General features: G+C 43.1%; 3 non-coding genes across 3 annotated transcripts; 2 read left to right on the top strand and 1 right to left on the bottom strand.

The window, feature by feature from the left end:
• Positions 1–6,955: 6,955 nt before the first annotated feature.
• TRNAM-CAU (transfer RNA methionine (anticodon CAU)) lies at positions 6,956–7,029 on the top strand. The gene has a single exon. It is a non-coding gene; the product is annotated as a tRNA-Met (tRNA).
• Positions 7,030–7,462: 433 nt separating this feature from the next.
• TRNAG-GCC (transfer RNA glycine (anticodon GCC)) lies at positions 7,463–7,533 on the bottom strand. Its single transcript has one exon. It is a non-coding gene; the product is annotated as a tRNA-Gly (tRNA).
• Positions 7,534–8,273: 740 nt separating this feature from the next.
• On the top strand, positions 8,274–8,361 carry TRNAS-UGA (transfer RNA serine (anticodon UGA)). The gene has a single exon. It is a non-coding gene; the product is annotated as a tRNA-Ser (tRNA).
• The last annotated feature ends 1,639 nt before the right edge of the window (positions 8,362–10,000 follow it).

Genomic DNA, 10,000 nt, shown 5'->3' with positions numbered 1-10,000 from the left:
TTCTCATCAGTACGAGTCAAGGGAATGGCCCCCTGGCCCCGGATTTCCATATAAAGGATACGACGAGGAAAAAGACCTTCTTTAACCTGAATTCTAATTGATTGGATATCCCGCATAAGGAATCGAAGGAAGACGCGACGTTTTATTCCAGGGAATCCCCAACGAAAAATGCACACTACTCCCTCTTTTCTATCGAATCGGTCATAACCACTGCCTACATTCCACAAAATAGTGCACCACAAGTAAGCGCTAATGAATAGGCCTGCGATTCCGTAGAAAGACATCACGACCCCCTGTGGAAAAAAAAGAATTTGTTGAGATGGAAGTACAGATATAATATTCTTACCAAGATAACTGGAAGCCCCAACCGCTAAGAATCCTAGTGAACCTAGAAAAAGAATACAGGCCCAGAAAAAATTACCTCTTTTTCGAGAACCTTTTAGAAGTTCTATCCATATGTGTTCTGATCGCCAATTCATATTAGATATACTAACAGCGGTCGATTGAAATTGAGAGAATAAGCTAAATGATTTTTGTCACGTCCTGATAAATTCATCCCGAATTAAAAATCATTCTCTAAAAGGAATAATAGAATTAATTAAAATTCGAAAAGAAATTGGCAAACACTAAAATACGTACAAGAAAAATTCAAATGTGACCCGGAGAATTTTTGTTAAATTCTCCTTGGTCTAAAAGGAGCCCTCAAATTTTAGTGGAATTTTCAGAGCACAAATAATAATTGAGAAGAAATAAACAAAGTTGAAAAGGTTTTATAAAAAGAAAAATCCCTAAAAGTCTTTTTCCCCCCCTTCCCTTCTTGGGCCGGCTCGGCCCAACTCTCCCTCCCTCTCTCTCCTCTCCCCGCGGCCCATCGGCCCTTCCCCGCGCGCGCGCCACTGACAGGCGGGCCCGCCCGCCACCCTCGCTGACGGGTGGGGCCCACCTGTCATCGCCTTCCTCGCGCCGCGCCCGCCGCCGCCCGTGCCCTAGCGCCGCCGCCGCCGCGAATCTCGCCGCCTCCCGCCGTCCCCGCGCGCATTAAAGTGGGGGGAATTATTCCCCGCGATTCCCTCTCCCGTTTCCCCCTCTTTTCCCTCTCTCTCTCCCTCGGATTCGTCCGATTTGAATCCCGCAATCGTCGCCGGCGTCTTCAATGGAGCCGAGATCTCCGCGGCCGTTTCCTCCCTCTCCGGCCGCGCTCTCCCCCTCTCGGCGCTATAAAATCAATCCCCGAGCTCCGCTCTTCCGTTTCCGCCGCTCGCCGCTCGCTCTTGCCGTCGGATTCGTGCTCGCGCCGTGCTCCTCTCTCTCCGCCGTCGCCGCCGAGCTCCGTTTCGCCGCCGTCGTCGCTCCGGTCCTCCTCCCGACGCGGCGTCACTTCCATCGGCTTCGCCGCGTTCCCGTCGACCCCGTCCGCATCTCCGTTTCGCCCGCCGACCGCCGGAGCACCGTCGTCATCGTCATCCCGAACCGCGCCGCCGCCTTCTTCCGCTTCGGCCGCCGTTCCCGTCGTCGCCGTCGACCGGGGTGAGCCGAAGACCGTCCCCCTCGCTTCCCCCTTCCCTCCTCTCTCTCGGGTGCCGCTCCGCCGCGCCGGTGGTCGCCGGCGGTGACCATCGGGGCGCGGGCGCGTCCCCCTCCCTTCGGCCGCGCCGGCGAGGCCGCCTTCGGGCGCGCCCCGCGGCTGCCAGGTGGGGCCCGGCCGTCAGCCGCCCGCGCCCGCGGGTGCGGCTGACGCGTGGGACCCACGGCGCCGACCGCCGCCAGCCGCGTGCTCCCGGTCCACCGTGGACCGAGAGGCTGACGCGTGGGCCCCACTCCCGTGGACCCGGTCCGCGCGCCCTCTCCCTCGGCTGACGCAATAAACATGATTTTGTAATTAAAATTTAAATGAAGAAATTCGCAAATATCCATTTAAAGAGCATATAAACTTCAAATGGCCATATCTTGGCCATTTGAACTCGGAATTGGACCGTTCAAGTCTCTAATTTTTTCCTTAAGAAGTCAAGAACCCATTTTTGTGCTTTGTTTCTGCTGTTATGTGGAGTTTAGTAGAGTAAAAGCCCTTTTCTTTTCCGTTGGTCGTGTAGACGCTGCAGCTTCGGAAGATCCGCTCTTCGTGGAAGTCGAAGCCGTCGTTTGGGAAAGCGAGCAAGGCAAGTCACATCATCCTTGAGCATATTGAATCCCAGTTTACAAAATTATTTTTTTTAATTTAAATTAATGCATTATCGCTTTATTTAAATTCCCGCGTTATCACTGTTTTATTTAGCTATGCCTATTTACCTTTGTTATGACCATACTATTATTGTTATTGTTATTATTACCTTGTTCACCCTAGAATAAACAAAACCCCAACTAGTGGACACTCTATTTATGGTTCCACTAGTATGAATTTAGGTAGATGCTTCGCTGATTAATAGGACAACATTAGGTGGTTTTATAACTTTAGACTTTGGGAATTCTCATATCTTTTGGACACTATGGAATTGTTGGTTTATGGTAGAATTGGACATACACCTCTCTTCCTCTTTCAAAACCCCTAAAACCTGTTTTCGGTGGGGTTTGGGTGCATGCCAGTTGTGGGAAGTAGCACCCCGGCCACTATAAGGATTAAGCTCGGGCCTCTGTTGCAAAGCACTACCGTACTTCCACATGTCTAGTGGGTAAGGCTTAGTTTGTGGCTCAGTCTGGTCATAAACAAAAGTACACGGATTGGAGATGGATGAAGTCGGGGGTCGATGGACATTCTCCAGGGCAAATGAAGGCTACACGAGCTGCGGCCCGGTAGTCGAGATGTCATGGCAGAGGGTTGGTGCCCTGCTGCTAGGGGGCTCAGTCCTGCCTGCCTGTCCCGGGTGTCCCGGCCGTAGGAGGATTGGGTCGGTACTCTTGTTTATGGCTAGGATGGGTTGGGAACTATGTCACGTCTTCCGTCCGTATACCGTGGTGGTATGTGGCACGTGGTTGCACGCGAGGAAGATGTGTCTTGTGGGTAAAGATGTACACCTCTGATCAGAGTATAATCTATTCGAATAGCCGCGCCCTCGGTTATGGGCAAGCCGAGCAATGTACCCAAGTCAGTGTTATAATTCTTAAAATTTGCTCAACAACTAAAATGTGGAATGGTTGGCCTGGGTTGGCTTGGGACGAGCTGGGACCCAGGGTCGGGTTGCCAGTTCGGTCTGAATCATCATAGGCCTTGGGTTAAGGCAGGTTCGTGAGGGTTCATGGCCGTGATTAATAATACTGTATAGCTCTAGGATCGTCTTTATAAAATGGCTTTGGGCAACTAAGTGACTTTTAAATGCTGTTTACTGCAAAACTTAACCCCTATATTATTATCCCCTTGTACCCCCTTGCATTAATCATGCATCTGCCGGTGTGGCTTGCTGAGTACTGTGGTTGTACTCATTCTTGCTCAATCTTTCCCCTCTTCAGTAAGAGAAGCTTTGGAGAAGATGTCTTAGGTGGAGTCCTGGCTTATACCCCAGTTGAGCGCCTGTGAAGATGGAGCCGTAGGCCCGCTAGTCCGCTGCTGTTTATTTTTGATTGTCAGGCCTGAAGCGCCTTTGTAATAATGTAAATATTATCGATGTAATAAAGATGTGTCTTTTATATCATGTTTGTATGGTGTACCCCGGCTTTTCCTGGGACGGGGATTAATACACTAGCGTTCGGGAAAAGGCAATTTTCCCGGTCGCGACAATTTTGACTTTACTTTTTTTGATTCTGAAATCGCCTTCGCCAACTAGATACTCCTGTAAAATAATTGGTTAGATACATTGACTTTCTATTCAAAAAGTATTTGTTGATCCACTTAAAAAAACTCGCTATACCCGGTTCCGCATATGCATGCATTTATGCTCGTAGCCTATATCCGCATCCATAATCCCCATCCATAGCGGGTTTGCATTTGTGTGTAGAAAGAGCCACATAACATACCATATTATATTACTTACACTACAAAAGATCCATATTATGATCCTGTGTGGAAATACATTGAGAAAATTCGGTCCCGTCGGTTCTAGACAATCTTATTTTTCTGCACATAAAGAAATAAAGAAGCCATTGCAATTGCCGGAAATACTAAGCCTACTAAAGGCACGAAAATAGAGGGTAAGTTAAAATCCATCATAGAATAGGTGTCTCCATTCAAATTTACTATTTCTATCTATTCGATTTGATCTATTCAAAAAATATCTTAAGATTCTTATGATATAATTAAGTATATCTATTATAACGAATATTGACTATTGTATTTTTGAGTTTGCAAAAAAAGATTTTTTATAGTATAGAATACTTTTTTTTAGAATACTTTAGTATTCTAAAAAAAAAAGAATCGAATGGATTATATAAATAATAAGAAAATAGCAAAAAAGGAGAAGCAATTAAAAAGATTTGATTTTTCTTTTCCGATCCTCGCGGCCTTTCTATCCTTCTAATCGAACTTGAAATTGGATTCAAAGTACGACCTAGTCGAATGCACCTATTTCGAATCCAAAATCTTTTTCGTCTACTTCCTTCCACATGCAATACTTATTCAACCACTCTCGGACCCCACAAATCCGCTGTAAGGATTGATACATAGGACTTTTAGTTGATTGATATTGCCGTAAAGTTGAAACTTTTTTAGGCTTTTTTATTAAACTGTAATTTCCTCTCTGCATACGTGCTCTTCTAGAAGCATATACAATAATGCGCGGTAAAGGAGGGAAAATAGCATACTCAATCAAGGGACAAATTCTTTTACCTACTACAGATCTCATACTACCCCTTAGACTTTGTAAGGCCATATACCACCCCCAAAGGGTATGAAAATACCGGATGACCTTAGCTTTTCGACGAATCCTCGTCTCGTGCAGCGAAGTCCTGTTAGTAAGACCCCGCGCAAAAATGGATTATATAAGAATATAATTCTGAATATTCCTCCGGGTGCGTATAGTAGCATTGCGATTCCGAATCTTTTTTCTTTGTGAATAGAAAAAATTCATTGTATCGTTGGGTCGGAGGTTTGCTCCAGAAAAATTCGGAACAAAACGTCTACCGCGTTGAAGCCCATAGCCCCATGGAGTTCCGTGAAAGTATGATTCTTATCATCAGGAGCCTTTTGAACGTCTCTACGATGGGTCCAGATTCTATAGCTGTCCAATCTGAAATGAAAGACTTCTCGCTCTTGATCGGAGTCGTAAACTAAAACTACCTCTTCATCAAGGTTATAGAAAACTTCGTCATCTAGTTCTACCATTTTGAAAATCAATTCTCTTTTCTTACGAGCATTTCGAGTCACTTGTTGACTCACGATTGTGCCTGTTAAAAGTTTCAAAATGTCCTCTTTTTTGAAAGAGAGTCTTAGAAAGGGGTCTAACTTCCAAACTCTGTCTTTTTTCATTCATTCTCCTTTAGTTTTTTTCTCTATCTAGAAGTGGAATAGAATAACCCGGTTAAAGGGTAATGATCATACGTCTGTAATGCATTGTATGTCATTGATTCTTTCCCAATAAATGAAAACTTTTTCTGTAATGGTATATGGATATGGAAAATCCAACATGCCCCATCCTAATAGGAAAAGGAAGGGAACAGATACCCAATATGATTATTGGGAAGAACTTTTGGTAATGGTCTCGGGCCTATATGCTCTTTTTTGTGTGTTCTTAGTTCTATTCATCTTCTTTGATTCTTTTAAACAAGAATCTAATAAACTAGAATTGAGTGGAAAAGAAGAGAAGAAAAAGTTAAACGGAGAGAATCGACTAAGCAGAGACATTCAGAATCTTCTTTACATCAAGTAAATCCTTCGGCTCCTATGTGCCTTTTTCTTTAAGTTATTTATTGTTTCTCTCAAGCCATAGGGAAAGTCTATGATAAATAAAAAAAAACATCTCACTCTTTCTCTATGGCCCAGATTTCATGATAAGTGGGGGAAGATGTTTTCTTCCCCAAATTCTTTGTTCAATTCTGAACAAAAAAGAAAGTAAAGGAAAGGCCCGCGATCGAAGTACCAACCGCTAACTGTGAGGAACCTTCTCTGTTTCATTAACTAAGAGGGAATTAGCATCTTTCTCGAATGGCTACCCTTGACAAAGGGTAGCGTTGGTATCAGAATTTACATGTAGCGGGTATAGTTTAGTGGTAAAAGTGTGATTCGTTCTATTAATAACTGAATTTGAAATGATATACTTAAGGCGTCCTTAAGGTTTTTTATATTCCGATGAAAACTTTAGTTCTTAGAAAGGATTTACTCCTTTTTCTCTCAATAGCATATTGAGGAAGAATATGCATTTTCGCGATTTGTACCCAAAGACTAATTGAAATTGCATCCAAAAAACAAATAGGATTTGGATTATGAGTACAGAGTCGCGAAGCATAATTTTGCATTGGATTAAGGATTCCAATTTTTAAAATATGAGTAAAGGATCTATGGATAAAGATACAAAAAAATTTATTTCCAATCGTAACTAAATCTTCTTTTGTTAAAAAAGGAAATGGAAGCCAAATAGCTAAAAAACGGTAGTTTTGGTTTACTAGAACCATCAGCATATTGTTTCAGCTCGGTGGAAACCCAATTCTTTTCTCAGGATCTCTTAAATGAAATTAGGGAACGAAGTAATTAGATTAGATAGATTTAGGCAAATTTCTATCTCCTACTCTTTAGGGATCATCTAGAAAGCAGAGAGCCTTGGTTCCATTCAGACAAAAAAGCTGACTTAGATGTTAAGTGGTGAGAATACCCATAAAGGAGCCGAATGAAATCAAAATTTCATGTTCGGTTTTGAATTAGAGACGTTAATAATAATCAACCAACGTCGACTATAACCCCTAGCCTTCCAAGCTAACGATGCGGGTTCGATTCCCGCTACCCGCTCCATTCTGTATAAAATAACTATTCTATTTGTCTAGACATGGTAGAGGCCTGTATTCAACCTTTTTCGTCCACCGGTTTCCAGCGCTCCAGAGCGGAGTAGAGCAGTTTGGTAGCTCACGAGGCTCATAACCTTGAGGTCACGGGTTCGATTCCCGTCTCCGCACTTAGCAGTCTGTATAAAAGGACTATTCTATTTGTCTAGATATGGTAGAGGGCTGGGTGGTTGGGCGGTATCCAACCCTTTTTATTCATTAGTTCCCGACCCTATAAGGCCAAATTGAGCAGGTTGCGAAGTAACTTGCTACCACAAGAGGAACTCTCAAGGCCCCCTACCTTGCAGAAAAGAAAAAATAAATGAAAGAAAGGCACAGTCTATCTCCCTTCCCTTTAAAAGCTGTTTGCTGGTTGTTTGTTTCGGTGAATCCCCGGTTTAGGGAACCCTGTTGCCGAGTTCGATTCCCGCCGCTGTAGTGCTCTTTTTTTGAGTGGGGTGCAAAGGGGGCTAAGATAGTAAAGGGGTACGGTACTAGACTAACACCTATTACTTTAATAAAAGTAGACTAAATTTTTTATCATAGTACCTTACTAAATTAAGCTGGCGAGCGGCGGGAATCGAACCCGTATCTTCTCCTTGGCAAGGAGATGTTTTACCATTGAACTACGCTCGCTACGTCCTATATTTTATAGGGTATATCCGCCTGGGTCGACCGTCTATGTCTGGGTCGACCGTTTCATTTTCTATTTGAGTTTTCTTTTTATTAATTTAATTGTCTGTCAATCAATTCGGGGCGCAAATTGCATTTTAATGCGTCTCACAATCCGAATAAACGGCCCTTTTTTATTTTGTATCGGGCTACTAAATACTAAACACATTTAAGAAATGAGAGAATTTAGAATAGCTACCAGAAAGACCAGTCCAATCCATAATGATGTACCGGAAAATACAACGTTTTTATTGTTTGACCAACCATCAGGAGAAGCAAATACAAGGGGTACACTAATGACTAAGACTGAGGAAGTCACAATTAATGCAAAAACAGCTAATTGGAAAGCAATAGTCATATTTCTAATCCTCCAAGTTACCATCAAATAAAGTTGACTACATATTATATTTGATCCCTCACTTAATCAAAATTGTAATAAAATACAAGAAGTAGGAGGGGTTTAATCATGAATCCATTGATTCTTCTCTTTAAAACTTATTACTCACCACTTTTTTTATTTGGATATGGGGTTGAGGGGGTTTTATGCTTTATTTCACAAGCGGATATAGCGGATCCTGTATACATGGATACAGTATACAGAAATATATCGAAAAGGGATTTGTATTTGAGATGTTTCTAGAGGTTAGTGAGTCATTTCGTATGGCTATGTTCTATTTGTAGGAATAAAATAAGGATTAGGCTGTGGAGAGATGGCTGAGTGGTTGATAGCTCCGGTCTTGAAAACCGGTATAGTTCTAGGAACTATCGAGGGTTCGAATCCCTCTCTCTCCTTTTGCTTTCCTCTCTCTTTTCTTTTGCGTATTGAATACGTTTGTTTCTTTATTTGTTTTTTTTGTTCTGTCCCCTTATCTTTCTTTCATAGAAAGGAATGAATGGCTCGGCTAGATAGAATAACCGAGCCAGAACAGAAAAAAACAGTAGAACAGGTATAAATAAGAAAATCTTAGTTAAGAGGGGTCATGTAAAGAACAGGCTCCAAATCACGATCGATTCCCTTTTCAAATCCTGCTGCAGCAGCCCGGGCTCTTCCTGCATGCCACAAATGGCCCACAAAAAAGAAGAATCCTAGAACAAAATGGGAAGTCGCTAACCAACTTCTAGGAGAAACATAATTAACTGCATTGATCTCGGTAGCTACGCCACCCACAGAATTTAAAGAGCCTAAAGGAGCATGGGTCATATATTCTGCCGAACGTCGTTCTTGCCAAGGTTGTATGTCTTTTTTCAACCTACTCAAGTCCAAACCGTTGGGGCCCCTTAGAGGTTCTAACCATGGAGCACGAAGGTCCCAAAAACGCATAGTTTCCCCTCCAAAAATAACCTCTCCCGTTGGGGAACGCATTAGATATTTACCTAAACCTGTGGGTCCTTGGGCAGATCCCACATTAGCTCCAAGACGCTGATCTCTAACTAGAAAAGTAAATGCTTGAGCTTGAGAAGCTTCTGGCCCAGTAGGTCCATAAAACTCACTCACTCGGATAAGCTGTATTATTGAACCAGACAAAACAACAAGCGATAAAACCAAAGACAGATAAAGCGCCTAAACTATAAGACAAGTAAGCTTCTCCAGACCATACAAATGCACGGCGAGCCCATGCGAAGGGTTTGGTTAAGATATGCCAAATTCCGCCAAATACACAAATGAAACCCAACCATACATGTCCCCCAATTATATCTTCTAAATCATCCACACTAACAATCCAACCCTCTCCCCCAAAAGGGGATTTTAGTAAATAACCAAATATAACACCGGGGCTAAGGGTCAAATTGGTAATTTTTCTTACATCTCCTCCCCCAGGAGCCCAGGTATCATATATACCGCCAAAATAAAGAGCTTTGAGTACTAGAAGAAAAGCACCTATACCTAACAAAATTAGGTGAATACCCAAAATTGTAGTCATTTTATTTCTATCTTTCCACACATAACCAAAGAATGGAAAAGATTCTTCAAGAGTCTCCGGTCCCAGAAGCGCGTGATAAATGCCACCGAAGCCTAAGACTGCGGAGGAAATTAGATGAAGTACTCCAGATACAAAGTACGGAAAAGTATCTAGAACTTCTCCCCCGGGCCCTACTCCCCAACCTAGAGTAGCTAAGTGCGGAAGTAAAATCAACCCTTGTTCATACATGGGTTTTTCTGGTACGAAATGGGCCACTTCAAATAGGTTCATTGCTCCGGCCCAGAATACGATTAATCCTGCATGGGCTACGTGAGCTCCAAGTAGTTTACCCGACAAATTGATAAGTCTGGCATTCCCGGCCCACCAAGCAAAACCGGTGGTTTCTTGGTCACGACCAGCTAAAACAAAAGTTCCATTAAAGAGCGTTTCCACGTGGTAGAACCTCCTCAGGGAATATAAGATTTTCATGAGGCTGATCCTGAGCTGCCATCCACGCACGAATACCCTCG

The sequence above is a fragment of the Oryza sativa genome, chromosome 1 (genome assembly GCF_034140825.1).
Source record: "Oryza sativa Japonica Group chromosome 1, ASM3414082v1".
NCBI lineage: Eukaryota > Viridiplantae > Streptophyta > Magnoliopsida > Poales > Poaceae > Oryza > Oryza sativa.
This window is presented reverse-complemented; position numbering and strand designations above follow the sequence as displayed.